The sequence below is a fragment of the Styela clava genome, chromosome 4, assembly GCF_964204865.1.
Source record: "Styela clava chromosome 4, kaStyClav1.hap1.2, whole genome shotgun sequence".
Classification (NCBI taxonomy): Eukaryota; Metazoa; Chordata; class Ascidiacea; order Stolidobranchia; family Styelidae; genus Styela; species Styela clava.
This window is the reverse complement of record NC_135253.1, coordinates 2,253,165-2,265,658: the sequence shown is the minus strand read 5'-3', so window position 1 is coordinate 2,265,658 and position 12,494 is coordinate 2,253,165. Positions and strand designations below refer to the sequence as shown.

Sequence of the window (12,494 nt, the reverse complement as noted above, 5' to 3'; positions counted from 1 at the left end):
AATTTCGCAATTTTTAGCGTTTGCTAAGACATAGGACATCTCTAGAAACATTAGTAATGTTTCATTTCATTTGGAATACTTGAACACTTGTTCATTCTTCTGTTTGCACGTTAGAATATTCTTCAGATTCAATATTCTAGAAATGTTTCCGACTATTCGGAAGAAAAAGGAAAATTTACATTCGTAGCTAATTATTATTAGTTGGAGATCGTTGACAACGCGCCCCAATAAATAAACAAGTCCTGTCACGAAGTTAACGATTTGTTTCTGAATCAGTTACCAGTGTCTGATATTAGAAAGCAAAGTTCTTCAGCATATTGCCTGTGCCTTAATGTACTGTCCCAATGAAATTCAACTTAGAATCGGTGTAGTTTGTTCAAAACAGTCAACACGATGGAACTTGGAATAGAATCAGGAACATGGCATCTGCTGAAAACAATGAACATAAACTAAATATTCCATACTGCAAGACAATTTTGCAGTATCATAATATCACAACTCTCTATATTTCAAATCAATCAGCACGATATAGATTAAAATCAAACAAAATTTAACATTATATATATACCCAATGTTTCGACTTTCCAAGTAACACAATCAAATGAAATATGCTCTAAACTAAAGTAACTAAAATCCAAGTTTTATGACTAAAATATTAAAGCAGTAGTTATTGTGCTAATTTGACAGTAATACTGCCACAAATTATATTTGTATTACACTTGAGAACCTCAATTCTTATTGTCATTTCCAACAGATACATAACGAGTACTACCAACAATACAGAACCTGTAAACACTGGTTCACACCGAATACTGAGCTAGACTGAGACAAGACATCCAACTATTGCGCTTCCAATTTACTAATTATCGTAATTAACAAACTCACATCATACCATTGTGTAGTGCGTCAGACGCGCCTTTGCAGTTTACGTAAACACGTCAATATTTACCCTGGCCAACATTCGGATGGAACAGTAACAACCTATGATGATTTAGGAATGCATGTTAGTAGGGATTTCAGGATAGAGGTTACATGAATATGATTAAGTACTGCTTGTACCGAGCTTTATAGGGTAGATCAGGGTGGTCCGAACCGCGGCCCTAGCACACATTCCTTGCGCCCGTAGAACAATTTTAGCGTGTACTAAACTAAACCATTGGTAGATAAGTGTATTTATTGGCAGAGTTATTTCTAAACTATTCCAACTGTGATTGGCCTTTTTCCTAATCCCGATGTCGGGATTGATATTTGATAAAATCACGGAATTTCAATGTTGTATCTATAAACGTCAAGACTCAAGACCAGGATGGAAATGACTTCCCGTGGTCGGTACGAGGAGAATAAATTGTCTTGTGCAGACATGACCAAGCTGATGAGATGAATCGCGCTTCAATCCAAACTTCGTACATGAAGCTCGCCTTGAGTAACTTCTCAACTTTAGAGACGTGACCATGTGACAGCAATGACGAAACGCAGACCTGACTTAGTCTCATCTTAGACATATATTTTGGTTGTTATTTGACGATACCACTAGACCTGATAACGCTAAAAGTAATGAAATTAGTCAAATTTATGAATTCATCATACAATAAGTGTAGAATAAGTGAACAAGAAATAGGAAACGTATTTACCTTTCCCCAACAACGTTCAATGACGGGGTCTGGTGTGTTTCCAAGTAATTTCTACCACGAAAAAATATAAGTTTAGCGGACATTACAAAATCAAACATGAAGAAAAATGCTATAAATATCACCATATTTCTCAAGAAGCAAATGGGTAAACTCCCGATGTTTTATCACTTCTGGGTTTTCTCCTACTGCGGCCCGCGAGACCTCGCCAAAAGTTTTTGCGTCACGCCAACCTTGGACCACCCTAGGGTAGATCTTATATAACGAATTCTGCAATTAGTAGAAACAAAAATGAATGAAGCCTCGATAAAACATGTAGGGAAATCGATTTTCAATACGATTCCAGAAAATCTGTGGATTCCACACATATAAAAATTTAGATTCAAAGCTCGCTCTATCCCAATCGCTAAGACAAGTAGTAATTTCACAACGTATTCATATATCACAGAGTTGGTTTAGGAATAAATGTAATTACTTTAAGCCACATAACATGTATTTGGAAGATTGCCAATCATATCTCCCTGTCTCTTATTTTTCTTTTATAGTGCGAGAAAATTCCATTTGTACAGGCATTCAGTGAACGAGAGTAAACTTTTTTCCTATCCTAGGTAACATTCGGGACACGCGAAAGACCACTCATTTAACCTTATTTCTTGACACGTGTGGATACCAAGAGATAACCACAAAAGACTTCTAAGAGAATGATAACAGCAACAAAATATGTGGATAATAAAATATGTAAATTTAGCGTTCTTTGACTTGTCAAATAATGGCACTATGATCTTCAAACCTCCCTTTCACACTAAAATCATAAAATCAAACATTTCGTACAGTACATACCGGCCCCGGTAATTTTATGAACTGTTTTTTGGATAACATAGAGAAATGATTTTCAAAAAAAAAAGAAATGTTTGCTCAACTTCCAAAAACAATTGATGAAATAAATACAGTAACAAAACCAATTAAGATAAGCAAATTGCCAATGCAAGAAATTCAAAAAAGGATAGAACCAAAAACTAGCCCCCACTCAAATATAATTCGAATTATACACCTAATATTCCCATAGTGAGAATGTATGTGTGACTGTGTATGTGTAGTGTGGATGCTATTTATGTAGTGTGTATTTTGTGCGTAAATGTACTCAAAAAGCGTAGACAGAGCTTCATTATGTCGCGCATATAAGTAGAATTGGATATGCACACTTTCACTTTTCACTCCTTGATCATCAGGGTGACAAGATCTCCAACTTCAAAGTTGCGTTGAATCTTGAGTCGGCACTGTAATTGGGGAAGATATTCGTTTGTCACGCGATGACAAAATAAATCATGTAATCACTGAACATGCCTGTATTCCTCTTCAGTATTCATGTGCTCGAAGAACAAATCAGGTGGCAAAGACGGTTCTAATCTATTTATCAAAATTGAGTTTGCAGAAAAGGGCATTCAAGTCTTTCGGATCGTCGCACGGTGGTGTGAGTGGACTTTATTTTTTGACGCGTGTGGATTCCAAGAAATTCCTTCAACGAGAATGATAATAGCAACAAAATGTGGGGATAATAAATAATGTGAGTTCAGCTTTCTGTGACTTCTCAAATACTGGCTATGTGATCTTCAAATCTTTCTTTCGTATTAGCCGATTCTTCAGGACTCTAGCAAATGCAATATTTGTGCATACTCTACATCTTTCTATCTGCTTGTACCTAGTTACTTCTCAGTGGCGTCGATTTGAAACCGGAAAAGTCACAACCGTTGGTTACAGGGAAATTAATGAGTAAACCAGCGTTATGTTGCTTTAGTCAAATGTAAGTTGTATGTTCTTGAAGTTGTGGGCAACAGTTATAAATATACCACTGCCTATTTCGAGTTTACAGAATCGGTTCTATTACAATATTTCCAGGATGTAAATTATTTATTTCTGCATGTTGCAATTTCAAGATTGGGAAAAGTGACAATAGCACAGCAACTAAACGCCAGTTCTTTTTTAATGAGCAATTCGAGAGTCCTGCTGCACGCTTACACAAATGTATTTCTGTAACCTTCTGTCTGACCAAAGTCAGACAAGCAGTTTACAACAATCAACTTTTTTATTATTCAGGGCTGGGCTTTTATTAGTTTAAAAATGCATCCTCATTCTATTTTATGACGTCATAATGGATGTTACAAAGCATTTAAATTTTGTTCTTTTAATTCAGATAAAAAGCGATACAGGCAACGTCCGCACATTTACCCACATTACTTGAAATTTATGGAGGATAAAAATCAACTCAAATATCTTCAGAGAAGAGGAGATTGGCAGAAATCAAAGGGTTAACAGATGATGTAAGTTTAGCTTTCTGCTTAGATTGTTTTGTAAATTTTGTAACAGTATTTCATTTCATTTATAATAACTGAATATTTGAACACATGCTCAAAACATCTGTTCGTGGAACAGCTATCGCTGTGCTTGGTTGATTCTATGCTATATTGCTTCCACGACTACCTTGCCTGATGCGAGTAGCTCAGATTATCTATTAACCATTCTCAGTTTTTTAGCAGTGTTTCTTAACATGGGTTCGATCGAACCTCATGGGTTCTGTAGGGCTGTTTAATTGGGTCGACGAAGGTGCTGGTTTGAAACATTTGTATTTCATGGACTTCTTTCTATTCTACCTATATCAAAGTTAGACCTTTATCTCAGGTATCGCTGCTCGATAACCAGCATTGTTTTTTTCGCGTCACCCTCCACCATGAAATTCCTTTTTTGTGTTTTTTTCCTAGTTTTGTTTGCATTAATTATATGTTCATTTTGGTGAAAAATGAACTTCTGACTGGCTGACTGATGAAGTATTTGTGTTACAATGTTTTGTAAACATACCTACAGTTTTCTGCTGATATTGCAACTTATAAAATAGCTTAACTATTTGCTGTTATTCAACAGTAATGCAACGACGTCATACTGTATCAATTGAAGACTTTTGCATCCTTTCGAGCTTTCTACAAAATTAACTTTAACCGTTCAATCCAAGAAGCAGTTGACGCGTGGATTGTTCACCTGGAACCAAACTAGTCTGGTAAATTTGCCTATTTTTTGATAATGTACACAGTTGTCTTGACGACGACGGTTCACATATGCTTCGGCTATTCGCGTCCTTGACGGGGTAGCAAACGACATGTCGACGGCCTAGGTACGATGGTAAGTAATTATGTAGTTGCAATGAGTAAATGTGGCAAAGATTCAGGAATTCAGTAGCCGCAAAATATCCGATTTTAAGTCATACTTTCAAGCATCCACAAAAACGTAGTTGCTTCTGCAATTGTTTACATTCTTTAAATGTACATGTAAATGTAATTGTCTCGAACTTGGACAGTTTGCCTTTTGGTGTAAATTTTATAACATGTGTCGCGCTTGTTCGGGTAAGCATTATTCAGTGATCCATGGCCTGAGGATCTTTACAAGAAGATCAAATGCTAACAACCATCGCAATGTCTCTACTCGTAAAACAGCGTTGTCAATGCAAATGTTTCAGACGTGGTGTCGAATTTCAGCCTTTGCCAGTTGTAGTAAAAGGTCTGTAGGCTTTTCTGAATACTTTATCGCTGTGCTAGACTTTGCTATTCAAATCTCAATTATATATACATCATCAATCGAAACGAAGACTTGGTCTAATAAAAATAAATCGTACCTGTGTTACCATTGACACTTTATGTAACAAAGGCGTTTCACAAATAGCAGAGTTAGTAAAATTGTAGGTGGAATCTGGTTATGAAGAATATTGGCATTAAACAACGTGTTTGCGATGGAGTCACGTATACAACATTCAGCTAGAATGTTTAAAAGAGATCAATATATGCCTCGCCTCACTTGCAGGATATTCCGTTGGCCGATATTGAAGCGAATCAAGCTATGATTTTAATCGCGGCATAAAATCCCATAGCGCACCCATCGCAACATGAACCAATACGAATTGAAATTCCTCATGGTTGGACTTGATCGGAAATTTGCGTACAAGTATTGACAATAAGACAATTTCAAATTCCATGCATTGTGGTTTATGTGACCATTATAGTCACGTCGTTCAATTTACCGTGTAGCGAGTCGTTTAATAATAGACGAGAATATTTTCCACGAACAGTAAAATTAAATTATTTTACCGTCCTGATGAAGTTGGTTTTATGTAGATGAATGGAAATTGCGAAAAGTCACTAAACGAACACGCAGCTCGAATAAGATTCCAAAGTCTTACAAAACAACTTAAAACAAACAACGATTTAATAAATATTCGCGTCAAGGTGCTTTTTCAATTGCAGAAAAGACCGACAGCTATAAACGTCAATATAAAAGCCATGCTTCATATATTCGATTTTAGGAAGATTATATTAATTCTGCAATTTTTAACTGTTCAAATAATGATTCTTCTTGGAAACAGCCATGTGCGTATAAAGCACTGCTCCGTTCTTTCATCGCACAGTAGTTTTCGAATTTGTCAAACAGAATGTGCAGTTCTGCAATAAATTGAAAAAAAAAAAAACTGACATCGATATTCAACAGAGCGCAAGACTTACTATACGCGTGATTGAAAGAAACGACATTTGGATGTCACGCCATAATACGAAACATAGTTTAGCCATATATAAAATACGGTACTAAAATTTAAACCTTAAAAAATGTTTGCTCATGGACCAGTATGTTCCCCAGCTTTTCTTTTTAGGGGGGTGTTTCAAAATTTAGGGGGTGGTGAATAATTTGCTGTTAGAGATAAAACTAGGCTGTTTGTATTCTTAAAAAAATGGTAAGTATTTAAGAAACGATGTAGGCTACATGGGGGCCCCCAAGTTGATTGACGCGAGCCAAAATCCACAGCAGAATGTAATTGTAGGGCCAAAAAAGGGGAGCGAGAAAAAGTGCGGGACGGCACGACTGGGGTTCAGGGCGCGCTCAAGCGTCCTGAGACAATTTTGAGAAATAGTCACCAAAATAGGCTCTAAGCTTGATTTTAGATACACCTAGCATCGCAGTTTGTTATGTGATGAAATCAATAATTATAACATTTAGCTGATAGAATTCCCGGGGAATAGATAACAAGCACGGCTTTCAACCGTAAATATATACTAGGCCTACTACGTTTCAACAAGTAATTTGCAACTGATAGTGACTAATGAAGTTACTTGCTCATCTGGCATTGTATGAATGGCTACTTATGGCTTGTTTTGTTACACATTTCTAATTTTTTTGAACATGTTTGTTTGACTTTTGTATGAATTAAATTTTGGAATAAGCTCGTCAACTGATCATAATGTCGCATAATGTTGTATTCCTTCAGAACTGAAATATTTTGTTGGTTAGAAGACAAATCGCTGAAGTTTGATTCTTTTCAATAAAGAAATGAAAACGCTGTCATTCATCTAAAAAACGTCTGTTTTCAGTGCCTAGTTTTCGTTTTGTGACATCTTTAAGCTTTCTTAATATACGGCTGATATCTAAAATACTGCAGTGTGTAATCCTAATACCCATACGTATACATAAGATACCGAAATATTTCAATTGTTACAAAATAAACGTGCTTAAACTGTGATAATGATGTAACAATAGACGGTATCTAAAACTCAAAAGGTACCACATGAAGGGTTAAACTATTTCACTCAAGTTCGGCGGGCCATTTTAAATCGTCACGCGGGCCGTAATTGGCCCGCAGACAGCGGTTTAGAACCCCTCAGTGTGGAATCGCACCTCAAAATTAGGGGGGGGGGGGTGTTTGAAATTTTAGGGGGGGTGTTCACCCCCTATAGCGGGGGGGGGTGTAGGGAAATCACTGTCATGGACTCATTGCTTATGAACGCGGCCCGCGGGTTGGGCAGCCCTAAACTTATCTGTTTTTTATTCAACTTCGTTTTCTTTTAGACATATATTCTTTATGCGGTCATAATTTTGCCATTTATAGCGTCTTTAACCACCTTCAACTGCTAAGATATAAATTTTGCATGATGATTACAACAAAACCTATGAATTGTGTTGTTTTATTCAGATAACAAGCGGTTCAGGCCAAGAATGCTCATTTGGAAATATTTCTTAAATATGTGGAGCGTGAAAAATCGACTCAAAACTAAAATACCTTTAGCGAGAAGAAAACCAGAAATCAAAAGTTTAATGAAAGATGTGAGTTTAGCTTTCAGTGTATATGGTTTTGTAACTTTCGGAAGGATGATGAAGGAAGCTTTTGATTATTCTCTAGAAACATTAGTAATGTTTCATTTAATTTTGAATACTTGAACACATGCTCATTCTTCTGGTTTTCACGTTAGGATATTCTTCAAATGCAATATTTTAAAAATGTTTCCGTGAAGAAGAAAAATTTACATTCGTAGCTAATTATTAGTGGTTAGAGATCTTTGACAACGTGCCCCCAATAAACAAGTCCTGTCACGAACTAAACGATTTGTTTCTGAACCAGTTACTAGTGTTTGATATTAGAGAGCAAGGGGTTCCAGCATATTATCTGTGCCCTAATGTGCTATGATCCCAATGAAATTCAACTAAGAATCTGTGTAGTTTGTTCAAAACAAAAACAGTCAACACGGTGGAACTTGGAATAGAATCAGGAACATGGCATCGGCTGAAAACAATAAACGAAAACTCAATATTTCATACGGATAGACAACTCAATATATTCTCTATATACACAACTCTCTATATTTCAAATCCATCAGCACGATAAAGATTAAACACATACAAAACCTAATTTAGTATATACATACGTTATGTCCTGGCTCTACAAGTAACACAACCAAACGAAATATGCTCTGATGTAAATATAATTCAAGTTTTATGACAAAAATATTAAAGCAGTAGTTACTATGTTAGTTTAACTGCAATACTGCCCTGAATTATATTTGTCTTACACTTGAAAACCTCAGTTCTTACAAGAATTTGTAAATTTACAAATTGGTATTTCCAACAGATACATAACGAGTACTACCAACAATACAGAACCTGTAAACACTGATTCATACCGAATACTGAGATAGACTGAGACAAGATATTCAACTATTGCGCTTCCAATTTACCAATTATCCTAATTAATCAACAAACTCAAATCATACCATTGTGTAGGGCGTCAGACGCGCCTTCGCAGTTTACGTAAAAATATCAATATTTACCCTGGCCAACATTCGGATGGAACAGTAACAACCTATGATGATTTAAGAATGCATGTTAGTAGGGATTTCAGGATAGAGGTTACATGAATATGATTAAGTACTGCTTGTACCGAGCTTTATAGGGTAGATCAGGGTGGTCCGAACCGCGGCCCTAGCATACATTCCTTGCGCCCGTAGAACAATTTTAGCGTGTACTAAACCATTGTTAGATAAGTGTATTTATTGGCAGAATATTTCTGAACTATTCCAACTGTGATTGGCCTTTTTCCTAATCCCGATGTCGGGATTGATATTTGATAAAATCACGGAATTTCAATGTTGTATCTATAAACGTCAAGACTCTACCAGGATGGAAATGACTTCCCGTGGTCGGTACGAGGAGAATAAATTGTCTTGTGCAGACATGACCAAGCTGATGAGATGAATCGCGCTTCCATCCAAACTTCGTACATGAAGCTCGCCTTAAGTAACTTCTCAATTTTAGAGACGTGACCATGTTACAGCAATGACGAAACGCAGACCTGACTTAGCGCCGCGCAATCCATTTTTTTTTAGCTGGGTCCGGAGTCTCATCTTAGACAGATATTTTGGTTGTTATTTTTACGATACCACTAAACCTAATCACGCTAAAAGTAATGAAATTAGTCAAATATATGAATTCATCATACAATAAGTGTAGAATAAATGAACAAGAAATAGGAAACGTATTTACCTTTCTCCAACAATGTTCAATTGACGGGGTCTGGTGTGTTTCCAAGTAATTTCTACCACGAAAAAATATAATTTTAGCGGGCATTACAAAATCAAACATGAAGAAAAATGCCAAAAATATCACGATATTTCTCAAGAAGCAAATGGGTAAACTCCCGATGTTTTATCACTTTTGGGTTTTCTCCTACTGCGGCCCGCGAGACATCGCCAAAAGTTATTGCGTCACGCCAACCTCGCAACCTTGGACCACCCTACGGTAGATCTTATATAACGGATGCTGCAATTAGTAGAAACATAAATTAATATTGTATCGGTAAAAGATGTAGAGAAATCGATCTTCAATACGATTCCAGAAAATCTATGGACACGCATGTAAATTTAGATTCGAATATTGCTCCATCCAATTCGCTAAGACAAGTAATAATTCCACAACGTCTTCATATATATATATCACAAAGTTTGTTTGAGATTAAATGTAATTGGACACAAAGTGGACATAACGATCGTTTCAATATTATGTTGTTGTTGTTGTTGTTGTTGTTGTTCTTGTTCTTGTTCTTTGACACGTTTTAAAAAGTCGCTTTTCTCTTCGAATACTGGACCAATTGCTTTGAAATTTTCAGTGGTTGAAGATAAAAATTTTCTCCAGAAGGCTATTACTTTTATTTATTTTAAAATTTCCTGTGGACTTCGAGAGATTCGTTTTTTGTGTTCAAAGAAGTGATCAGAATAAAAAATAGTGACACCTTGTGGCGATTGCGCGAAGGCATATCAACTGAGAAGCGATCGTAATTCTTGCTCCGCTAAGAGTTGTTTATGGGGAATCGAGATGTTTGGGGTTACCGGTACCCGCAATGAAAGGTTTGTGAGGTACTGTTTCGCTCGGTGTTCAATCAATCAATGTTCACTTTCCATATATTTCAGTATTTGTAGACTGTGGTTCCCGTGTTAAGCGAAAGTGATAGCCGGTACGATAGCTGGGAAAGCTATGACAGTCCCTGTGGCCTGTACGGCACGTACCGGTACCGTTTACAGGTTTACGTACCGTCTTACCGGTACCGTAGTCCGTTACGGTACGTACCGGTACCGGTACAGCTGTACAGGTACGATATCGGTAGACTAGTACAGTATTACTGTACTAGTTGCATCAATTATATTTGTTTAGAGTGTGTGCCTGCATTGAAATTAGGTTTTTGTAATGAGCCAGCATGTCTGCACAGCTGCTATGCCTTTCTGATTTTTTGCTGTTTCGTTACATTTTTTTGGAAACAACATTTGCATAAATACGTATGGTACCGTATGCAGAGGAAGGAACTTCACAAAAATTTCAACATGTGCAGCAGGTTAGTGTACATAGATCAGTAAATACAGAAATATGCAGAGGAAGAGACTTTACAAAAAGGATAAGATTTACATAATTATCCTGATGGAGAGGAAAGCCTATAGAACGGCTTAACCATATTGCGAACCACAGCCTCTTGTCTGGTTACCGGTAAGGTACCATTCCAAGTCTGGTATGGCTGTATGGGATTAGTTAGTTCAGTAGTTATATTGTTCAGTTTTATCAATATAAATTGATCGATAGCCTACTCACCTATTTTAAAAATCAAATTGTTGCAATTTGCAGATGTGAGAATGAAATATATGACCACTGTACAGTCAATGACGTAGGTATGTGCCAAATCATATCAAGTTTATTACTTATCGATCTTAAGATCGGTAAGTATATTGATAGGTATTTGTCTGTATGTATGTCTGTATGTATGTCTGTCTGTTAGATGAACGCGATATCTTGCGAACGCGTGGTTGAATCTGCTCTAAATTTTGCATGTGCATGCATCTTACCTCGGACCAGAAGGGTATAGATTTTGGGTTAATTATGTCGTATAATTAGCGAGTTATTAACTAATTACCGATCTAAGATCGATAAGTCTTCGGTCTCCGACCGATATTCTGGTTTACATGTTTACTCTTACTGCATTTGCAGTCAAATTAACTTATTCCATTTTTTTGTACGCTTGCACAGCTGAAATGTTTATGCTCATCTTTTAGCCTTTTTTCATTACAGTTCTGCGGTAAACAACATCAATATGCTAATAAAGAAGCATTACAATCTTTCCAATAGTGTTCAACATGTTATGAAATATGGTGGTCGCGGTTTCATCAATGCAAAAAATATTTGCCGGTTTAACAGCGTGATGCAATTATTGCAAATAGTTTTCGTGTCCATATATTTGAGCATTGCTCTCTTGTTACTTTAAGCCACATTTCATGTATTTGAAAGATTGTCAATTATATCTACCCGTTCCTTATTTTTTATAATGTGAAAAATTCTAATTTTACGGGCATTCAGCGAATGCGAGTATCGGCTTTTCTAATCTTATTTCTCATCATTCTATTGCTAGGACATCGGTGCTGTATGCGATGCAATCACGAGAAAAAAAAAGCGTATACATTGTGTTATTTTTATCTCATATAACATTCGAGACACGCGAAAGACCACTCATTTAACCTTATTTCTTGACACGTGTGGATACCAAGAGATACAAAATATGTGGATAACAAAATATGTGAGTTTAACTGTCTTTGACTTGTCAAATACTGGCACTATGATCTTCAAACCTCCCTTTCATACTAGCCCATTCATCAGAAATTGAGCAATTGTAAAGGTTGTGCATGTGGGATAAGTAGTTTGAAGTAAGGTTTCCCACTACGGTTACGAGTTACGAGCTAACTAAAGTCGTATCCTGTCCTTTGGTATCCAAATTATTGTCTTCAATTTATGCACCAACAAGAAACTTTGAAAGAAACTTTGTTATCAGCCTGAAACACATCTGATGTTGACATCAGTGTTAACAGTCTTAGTACTTCAGTATTGGTGTTAATAATAAATTGACTATTTTTGACAAGGACTCAAAGAACAGCCGCGAGTATGCTAGGATACAAAATAAGACAATGATAAATATAACATTGCATATATTAGAATCCTCAAAACCTATTCGGGTAATATATGAATAAACCT

General features: G+C 36.4%; 1 long non-coding RNA gene across 2 annotated transcripts; it reads left to right on the top strand.

Moving 5' to 3' along the window:
* The first annotated feature begins 3,819 nt into the window (after positions 1–3,819).
* On the top strand, positions 3,820–11,727 carry LOC144422284 (uncharacterized). Of its 2 annotated transcripts, XR_013475255.1 has the most exons (6): positions 3,820–3,946; positions 4,545–4,677; positions 7,630–7,760; positions 10,638–10,815; positions 11,100–11,143; positions 11,541–11,727. It is a non-coding gene; the product is annotated as an uncharacterized LOC144422284 (long non-coding RNA). The 2 variants fall into 2 exon arrangements; XR_013475254.1 differs by lacking the exon at positions 11,100–11,143.
* The last annotated feature ends 767 nt before the right edge of the window (positions 11,728–12,494 follow it).